Source organism: Lutjanus erythropterus, chromosome 12 (assembly GCF_056507025.1).
Source record: "Lutjanus erythropterus isolate fLutEry1 chromosome 12, fLutEry1.hap2, whole genome shotgun sequence".
NCBI lineage: Eukaryota > Metazoa > Chordata > Actinopteri > Lutjaniformes > Lutjanidae > Lutjanus > Lutjanus erythropterus.
Genome location: NC_139328.1, coordinates 23,550,812 through 23,561,515, shown reverse-complemented (window position 1 = coordinate 23,561,515; position 10,704 = coordinate 23,550,812).

Below are 10,704 nucleotides of genomic sequence, written 5' to 3'. Positions count from 1 at the left end.
AAAGTGTCCAAGCCTGACCTTAGGGGTCCCTGAAAGAATGAGACACCCTTTCACTATTTCACTTATTCACAGACTTGACATGCATCCTCATCTGGGAGCTGCCCAGTGCAACCAGTTTTGGATGGCCAGTGGCTGCTGACTACTGAGCAGATAAACAAGTTAAAGAGACAGTTCACTTCAAGCTCAAATATACATATTTCTTCTCTGTGCTGTAGTGCTTTTTATCCATCTAGATCGTTTTGGTGTGAGTTGCCGGGTTCTGGAGATATCAGTCATAGAGATGTCTATCTTCTCTCAAATATAACCGGAACTAGATGACACTTGGCTCTAAGTGCTAAAAAATGGCATTTGAAGAACTCAACAGCAATGTCTCATCAATCAACTATTCAATTAAATCAACAGAACTCCCTCTGCACAGACAGTCTCAGGGGTCAGGGACTGGTCAGTCGCAGGAACATCTCAGGTAAAAACATCGACATAAACTTCTGCACACTGAACTGTGTACTGTGTTACCTTTTCGTGAGCAGTTTCAAATAGGAATGATTTATGAAAGGCAATAGTCCTGGAGCCTCAATTATAAAACATACTTATGATCAGTTTTGATTTTAAGTGTGACTTAAGGAGAAAACTGCGTATAAGTAGTTATTTATAAAATGTTCCATTGACATGGAAATGATATTATCTCACAGCAAAGCCTGGACTCAAAGGAGATATCTGTAACATATTTTCTGTAATAAATCATAAAATGACCATAATATATCATCAGATTAAGGAAACATGCTAAATTGAAATCCTAGCCTATCCAACAACATCACTACTGCTGCAATTTCCCCCTTTGAAATTTATTTTCTGGGCCAGAATAACTTTTTGTTTGCCCATTTCATGTTAATTAGACTTCATATTCTTGCTGAATATTTGATGAATGATCAAGTGTCTGTTTATGAGTCATAAGAAATTACAATTACAAACCCTGTAGGAGTAGATGGTTATAAGGTTAAATTGAGCAATGTGTTGAGGAGTCTGGCAGGCAGTGAGACAGACACCCATTTAAATCAAGGTCCAGGGTGTGTATTTTCAGAGCAGAGGGCTTTTGTTTTCATGATAATGTACTTAGCTTTACATAGACAGACAGCTGACAGTTATAAACAGCTGATCGACTTATAGTGTAGGACTCACTGTCACTTCTTATTGTCAGTTGACAATGTTGCGGCTGTCTTTCCGTCTTGCAGTGTTCTTGCAAACTGGCTGAGCTTCCCTGACTCTGAGGAGGAGGGGGCCAGGGGAAACAGTCCAATTCAACCTTAGATCTTATAGTAAACATGATTTCAACATATTTAATATCCTCTATGGCTTCAAGTTGCTATTAGGCCTGCAGGACTCATTTTTGTGCATGCAATTGCTGTATATTGCTACTTTAACGTAACTGATTTTCCTGCTGGTTATGCTGATTGTAGTTTTGGACACACACACACACACGACTCTTGATACTGACTCAACTGGCTGACATTGGCCCAAAGTTAACTTGAGCGCTGCTAATAGCAGCTGATTTTCATCTCAGATTCGTCCAAGTCTACGTCTTCACTAAAGCTGAATGTGGAAACCATGCATGGGTCAGAGCCAAGTGGGCTGACGCTACAATCTACAGTCAGCCTGGCTGGACTGGCCGCACATTTCACACTATTATCGCACATCAAACTTAACAGCATATATTCAACCAACTGTAGTTATCTTTATTGTAGATCAAACTGGATTTCAGTTAGTTTTCTCCTGTACTTCCCAAACCACTTATCACTGAGACAGAAATATATGACTGAAAAACGATGCCTAGGAACATGTGTTTGTTGTCACTATACCTGTTTGTGAGAGCATCAAATTCTATATTCATCATTAGTTGTCACGTAGTTGAGCACGACAGTGTTTTGTCACTACAACTTGGAACCATGCATGTTTACTTTGTTTGATTTCCTTTATCCAGGATCCATCCATGATTACAATCAACACTGACTGGACATCTACATAACAAGTGTCAGATTTTTCAGTTAAGTGATAATTATGATTTACTTACTTGAATGAGTGATATTGGAATAGTTGGTGGAGAATAGTTTTACCCAGTCAGCAGCACTTACATATGTTAAATCCAATTTTCTAAGCAAGGTGTTAAATGAACAGTATGTATCTTCTGCCACTAGGGGTCTCCCAGTCAAAACAATAGCAAATGACTTTGACCTTAATGATGTCGTAAAGTAGCATGGGCTCATGGGAGTTGCTATCCTCACTGTTAACCATCCACCATTGCGGGTGGAAATCTATCTGATGTGTCTCAGGCACAAATTGTATTAATGGACGAGGTAATGTTTGAAGTTTTATTCGCCCACTTAAGTCACGTTTGCCAACTTTCTTCCTCACTTTCTGACGTATCATCTGGTGTTTAATTCACAAATGAAACGCACTGTTACCTGGAAATTGTGTATTTCTCTGGGGTTGAACATTGTTGGAAACATTTAGGATACTGAGAGTGTCTAATTCAGCAAAGTATATAACACAGATCCAGACATTTTTAGGTATTTTAATGTAGAAATGTGATTTTACCTTTAATTAATTAAGTCTGGGAAGTTTTTACTAAATGGTCAGTGTTTTGTTGAGACACACTTCAGTCAACAAAAGGGAAATTTCATCAACTTCGGGATGACCTCTATAACTTCATGGATCTACTTTCTTTTTGCAAATCATTTATCAAATTTATTTAGCCACTTCAACTGATACCATGCTAAACCGTAATAATTCATTGATAGTTCATTAAAGCTGGGATAGACAGGGTAAGTTTGGCATAATTCGGCATAATCTTTAAGGATAATGTAATTCAAGTGGTCTGAGAGAAAAATAGACCTCTGTTCCTGTTCTTGACTCTGTTTTCAGGCTTTAGACAGTCTAGCTTGTGACAGGAGAATTTGGTCAATCACAGGTCGGTAAAGTAGTTGGTATTTGATGACCTGGGAATGAAACTCAACAATCGCCAGCTTTCTTCAGAACTGATCTTTAACTGGAAGATCAAACCCTGCAAAAGTATATCTGAGAAAGGTCTTATTTCCCCTAAATTTTAACTGGACACTGTACAACGTTCACATTCTGCCAAAAAAAAAAAAAAAAAACTAACAAAAGGAACTGCGTCTGTAGTATAACTATGGTAGAAGGTGTTGTGTTTAATTATAGATTTGTGTAACTGTATATAATGTAAACATAGATGTTTGACTGATGTTTAGTAGTATACATTTACTTTTTTTAATTTTGTTAAAATTTTCTACCATAAATAAAAAATAAAAGCAGCAAATCCTTACAATTTAAGAAGCTGAAACCAGCAGATGTTTGATACTTTTGTTTGAAAAATGAATAAAACAGCAAATAGTTTTCTTTCCATTGATTAATCAACTTTGTTCCCGCTCTAATGCAGATGTTTGAGAGTTTATTTCTATACAGTTCAGCCGTATCGAACAGTACAGTTTGCGATATAGATACATGTTGCATAAAAATCAGTATACAGACTCAGAATCAATGCATTGTTACACCTCGAGTAAATAAATTTGTCTCAGCTCGTACAGAATTTTCAAAAACCTAAATTCCACCACTCGACTCGATGCACTGGCCTCATGTTGGCTGTCATCTTAAAAGCTGTCAGCCTGGAGTACCTGCTGAACACAGACCACTGTATCAGCTCTTCTCCAGCTTCCTGTCACACTGTCAAGGCACTGCCAGCAATACCCATCTCTATGGCAACATAACATGTCATTTGGTGGACGCTCATGTACCTTATAGTACTTGAGTCCCTCTTTTTTAGAACGGCTGCCCAAAAGGGAAGTGAAGATCCCACTCTGGTCTGAGCACAGAATGGGTCAATATTGGTAGAATATTTTTACCCGAGAGACACTGAATTATTAATTAGCTGCTTGTTTAGCTCTAATCTATGATGGCGTATTAGGGTCATTTTAGTGTTGTGTAAATTATGGAGCCTGAGGAGAGAGTGATATTCCAAGAGAAAACTCCCAAACTTCCAAAATTTAAGTCATAATCTTGAGAGGAAAAACACAACAGACCTATCTAATCAGATTATAGGCATTTGAATTGCCTATAGATGTATCTGGCAGTGTCCATGCAACTGTCCATTGCCTTGTGGCTTCTGATGCTCCTAAGCTCTCACCACATCCAAACATCTATGTTATACGCAAAATGACATAGGCTTCTGATTTGGATGATAGCTGGTAGCTTTATCTGGTAAATTTGTGACTTTAATCTCAAATAATATTTGAGCTTTTTCTTGTAAATTTGTGACCTTAATCTTTTTTTTCTGATTACCAGCTCAGTAATTTCTGGTTCCTTCACAAAAAACACACTATTTTTCTTTTTTGTCATGTAGATTTGTGACTTAAATCTCAGAGAATCTTTGATTGTTTGGGGCAAATTTATGACTTTATAATCTCAGAGAATATTTGAGGTTTTTCTTGTAACTTTGTGAGTTTTTTCTTGTGAATTTGCCACTTTAATCTTAGTGAATACACAAATTTTTGTGTTAAATTTTATATATACATTTTTTTCTCTCTCCCACCTCCGTATTTTTTCCACCTCTACAATGGCCTTAATATGCCAATGAATTAATCCAGTTTTACCTTTTAAATTTGTTGAAAAAGTTTAAATACGCTTTCATTGTTGTTCACCTATGTTATTTAGTTGATGTCTCTTTGTCCTGTGCTGAAATTCAGTCTAACTTGTCTTTAGGTGGATGTTGTCTCAACTTTATTACACTAGTAGGACAAAAAAAAAAACAGATAATTAAATTAATGTTTGCTTCCCATCGTCAGCAGATTGGATCTTCTTCTTGATCTTGATGTAGAGTAAAACTTGCTCTGATCAGAGTTTGATCTCGGTCACTTTTACACCTGCCCTCGGCAGAGACGTGACCTAATGTGAGCCATATTTAGAAACAGTCTGGGGTTTATATCTGCCTGCCGTGGTAGTGTGTGATGTAGATTCATGTCATTGCAGACGAAAAATTACTCTGCCATTTCCACGGCCCGTCATGCAGCCTGCTGCATGCTACAGTGGGCGGTCTAACACGCATATCAGCTCTGCTCTACTTCACATGGCAGGCTGACTTTTACTCTGTGGAGGCCTTTGATTCTAATTTACTGCTTTTAAAATAATCGACTAAAGGGCTCACACACATGTGAAAGAAATTTGACTTTACTACACAAATGTGAAAGTGAGGTATTAGATGGTGAACTTACAGGAAATAGTTGAGATCTGACAATCGAGGACTTTTTAGCTTCACATTAAACAACTCCATACATTGACTGAATGTTGTGCTTTGATTGTGCTTATTCTTAGAGCAGCTGTTACCTGGAGGTGAATATCTCACTTTAGATTGAACTTATTACACATACAGGAGGTGTTGCTGCTTTTTTTCCCCAGCAGTGGTACAGAGGGAGCAAAGATCTGGCGAGGTTGTTTGAGACTTAAGGAACGGCGGTGGTTGGTGTTACAGAGTTATAGTGGAGGCCTGAAGTAAGGAAACGGTCATTAATATGGACTTTTAAAGGAGCAGGAAAAGCAATCAGTCACAGGACTGTGATCTAGAACATGAAGTAATATCCATACCTGAATCTGAAAACAATTCTTTGGCCATTCCAGGTGCTGGTTTTACTGCATCAGGACAGACAGTTACTGTATAGACATGCTTTCCTTATTTTTGTCTTTCCATCATGGGTTGTTCTGTTCACATTTGTTTTAAACAGAAAGTGCATGTTTTTCCCACTGGGGAGCAGTGCAACAAGCTGTAAACACAACACTGACATGACGACATCACGTGTGTTAAGATGTTAGCAAACAGATGCTTATTTACACCCCCAGCAAACACGGAGCGACCCCAGCATTCATTTACAGCTGTGATGATGGCATCTTCTTCTAGCTCTATTTTGGTCTCTACTAACTCCTGAAAGAAATATCTGTGCCAAGGTGTACGAAACCGCTTAGGCTAAGGTTGCCCTTAAAATTTAATCTAAGGATGCCTTAAAAAAAATAGGACTGCTTCTTTTGTCCAACCAACAGTCCAAAATCCAAACACTCTTCACTTGCTATCATAAATGACAAATGACAATTGACTGTCTGGAGCCAGCAAATATTTGATATTTTTGCTTAAAAAATAACAAACAGTTAATCAATTATCAAAATTTGGCAACTAATTTTCTTTTAATTGACTAGCCAATTAGTCAACCAATCATCTCAGCTCTAGAAAAATCTAAAAAATTGCCGTAAGGATTTCCTTGGTGTTGTAAGGTCTCTGTGGTGATTCAAGGGTTTGCCAGCAATGCGCAGCTTGTTAGAAAGTATAGATTTGACCCATTAGTTTGCACTAGCAGCTTTGTGGCTGGCTGGTCAAACATTAGCATGACTCTGTCTTATATATTTATTTTGAAATCTTTTTATTGACCTTTTCCAACATATTCATTTTCATCACAACATGTAACACAGCAAACAACATCACAGCTCACCATGGTATTCTAAGGTCAGTGCACAAATAGACATACACGGTGGGTTTGGGGGACAGAGGTTCAGGGAACACAGTTTGGATGTAAAATTTTGTTTAAAGTAAGATAGGAAAGGCTTCCAGACTTTAGTGTAGTATCTAGGTTTTTTAAGCTTAAGAGGTGCCCTAACACTTTCCACTGTTTTTTTGTTACTGTATGATGGTGTGGTGTTTCGGAAGATTTCTGGTGAATGAACACTAAACGTTGTGCCAATAATGACAGAAAGGCTAAAGCATCGCCCTGTGCGCCTGCAAGTGCAAACACTCCAGGAACTACTCCAAATAATGTGGTTCCTTGGGCGGGATGTATCTCATTACATCAAGTAGTAGAGAATGTTTCAAAGATGGCTGACCAGAATGGTACAACACTTGGGCAGCTCCAAAACAAATGGTACAGAGTGACCTCGTTTTGATGACAGGATGGAGCAGGTCTCATCTAATCCAGGGAACATCTTTGCTAGTCTGATTCTTCCCTGTCTAATATATTAACATTAGCTATATCATTTTTTTTAAAACCCACCAGTTTTTGTCTTTTTCTATCAATGTGTTGCCATCTGCTTTGTTGCTGACGCGGTAATGTTTTCATATTTCTTGATGACTTAATCTACGATTCATTTCACAGCAGGATTTCTCACACAGATTCTTGCAGTTAATTCTTGCCACATCTTCTTGTGCGTATTTGTTATGGCAGCTTGGTTAAATTTACTTTGGATTATGTGCTTGCACTTTCCATATTCTTTGAGCAGAACAACATTCCCATCCTGTCCAGTTTGGCTTTCTCTTTCTTTTTGTATTATCTCTGTTGTCCGTTTTGGAGAAGCAAGCCAACACTCACAATAATGCTGTCAAGTAACATTAAAGGATGATGATATGAGTGAAGCGTAACCATGTCAACTGAAGTGCACATGTACTGTATTATGACAGTAACTACCGTGAAAGCCTGAAGACTCAGACAAGGAGACAACCTAAGAGGCTTTATGCAGCGCTCCTAAATAAACCCCTCAGCTTAGGGAAATATTTTGCACAAGAAACAAACTTAAGTTTGAAACTTAAGGTAGTTTATGCAACCAGAGACTGTGTCTTTGGCTGCTGAATGATCCTCTGACTATCAGCTAGTTGCCAACTCCGTCTGTCAGTTGTTTTGTGCTGGACAGGTAGTGTACATTGGATTTATCTGAGATTTTTTTTTGACTAGAAACAGCTGCCTGTTGCTCTGTAGAGCTGAGGGAAGCTGCAGATTCAATTGTCAGTGCCTTAGGTTTTCATTTATATTTTACTGTATATAGAGCAGTTATGTATACCTTAAAAAACATCATAGTGGAATGTATTATAAGTTCAGCTAATAATAATCCTTTACAGCTCCATGCCAAAGTGACAACAGTGGCTGAAAAAAGAATCTGAGTTACACAGCACATTATAACAACCATGACTTTAGCCAGTTATAAAGACACATAGAGAACTGTTCTGTTCTACTGTTTCTTACAGGGAATAATGTCTTAAAACCATCAGTAACACACTATATTAGAGGTGGGAGTAAATCACGTGTACAAATTACAAGCAAGTCTCAAGTCTTAAAGCAAGTCACAAGTAGTTAACTGCATAGTTTAAGTGGTTATACTGCCCTTAATCAGTCCTCTGATCGTCCTATACATTATCTGAAGACCATAATCAATTAGAAGACAAGTCTATAGCTTAAACTTTACATTAGCTTTCTCGCAAACATTTGACCAGCCTATAAGTTAGCTAAAAAGACACATTCGCTTACCTTTTTTTGTAGATTTTGTGATGCCAGATGAAACTGGATGTTGTTGTGGTCATGTCACTGAATTTTGAGCTGCAAACCTCTGTAAGCCGCTGTTGTCTTCTCTTCTTACTGCCATCATCAACAACATGATCCTTGAATACAAATTTTATAACTTTCAGACAAGCCCTCCATGACCTGCAGCCTGGTGGCTTCTGCTGGTCTGCATTAGGTTGCCACATTTACATGTATTGCACGAGAAATCACCCAATCATGTTTCAAAAAACAAAATGTTATGTCTGACTAAGTGGAGGACCCAAATGCAGACACAGGAGGCAGGGGGTAGACTTCAAAAGGTATTTAATGAACAAAAAACCAAACATAAGCTTACATGAATGACGAGGGTGAATCCAAAAACAGGTAGGGAGGAACAAAACCAAAAATCCATAAATCCGAAAACACTGGGAAACACTGACCAAGACGGAGACGAGACGCGAGAGTGACAGAAACAATGAACCGACAAAGGAAGAGGACAAGACACAGGATTAAATACACTAGGAAGGGGAAGGAAAACAAGACACAGGTGAGGGCAATCAGGAACAGGTGAAAACAATCAGAGATCACAAGGGGAGGGAACACAGACAAAGACAGGAAGTAAAACCAAAACACATGAGGGAGGAACAGAAACTATCAAAATAAAACAGGAAACAACCAACCAGAATCCCAAACCATGACACAAAACATAATTTCTCTCGGTATCTAGAAAAATGCACATATTTATTAAGTCATGTGACTTGAGTCCACCTCTGCACTATAGTGTGACTGTCAGCTTTAAATGACAGCACTGTATAGGGTTAGTAGGAATTGTTGTAAGATGCCATGCATGGTTATAAATATTTATAAAGAGTTGTATGAAGCCTTATGAAGGCATTGTAATGTCATTTGCATGATAGACATGTCCTTCATAGAAAGTGTTACCACAGCTTTTAATGTTTACTATGATTGGGTTTTGTGTGAGGAGTTTTGTGCACTTCAGAAACTGGTTTAAAAGCCTCATTTTGCATAAAGTTTTCTATTTGTCTTGGGGAAATTGTTGGTCAGTGTGGAGGTTATATTTCATTTCTTTTATTTTTAAAATCTTCCTTGCCTCTCCTCTCTCTCTCTCCCTAGACTGAAACAAGACTGTCATGATGTCCTTCCATGAAGAGAAACATTGATTTCAGCTCAGCAGGGATCATGCAAAACAGCCTCTCATTAAAATCATAATTAGAACTTGGAAATGGCACATGGGGTTCAACTGTGGGGTGAGTTGAAAATCACTAGAAACTATTAAACTTGCACTTAGCCTTTCACTCCCAAACACAATGGTGATGACATCTCAACATGAGGGGAAAGCTAAAGGCAACAAGGTCTAACTATTTCTTTCTAGAGAGGACTCTATAAAACATACATTGATGCTTCAGTCTTTCCCATTTCATTTTGTGACCAAAAAAGGACTTATTTGGATACTAAAATTCATATTTCTCGTATTTTATTGTGATAGATAAAAAAAAAGTCATTATCCTTCATGACTTATTTTTCAATGTCAAGGGCATCCTTTCTTTTTCAGCTGAAGGTCACTGCTGTGCATCATCATCACCCATTCTTACACAAATATCAAACAATAACATCACATCAGTCCTCTGACAATCCTCACAAACTCCTCCATCAGTTGTGAAGGTCCAGTTCAAACACATTAACACACACACACATTCACATAAACACACACACATGCACACACTCTGCCCTCTCCCTGTCCCCAGCCCCGGTTGCCTAGGAGACAGCTGAGAAGGGGACCCCATCTCATTACACACCAATAGGGCTGTGTGACTGGCTGGAGGGAGAAGTATGGGATCTTTATCGCCATCTAGCAGCCAAGACAGAGAAAGACATTTCGTTTCTTTTTTTTTTTTTTAAGCAGAGATTCTGCCTAGTAACCCAATATGCTGACTTCTCCTGGTGCTGACATACAGCCCTGAATTTATAATGAGATGCGTTGTGCTTGTGGTGCTTTATACAAGATGAAAAGTTTAATATGGACCATTAGTCAAATAGTAATCTACAATGTAATCACTGAGTGACTGAAATAAAAACAAAAGTGTGTGTTTTTTAATGCATTAAGGCCACCTAAGCTTGTGTCTGAGCAAATTATCATACTTTTTAAAATAGTTACTCTTCTGTGAGGTAAATCATCATCAAGTACTTTTACTTGCTACTTTGTACTTGTACCCCACCAGTACATTTCAGAGATAAATGTACATTTTACTGCAGTAAATGTGTTTAATGGTTACAGCTGCTATTTACTTGTCATATTTAGATTTTACTTGGAAAGATATGATCAGCTTTTAAA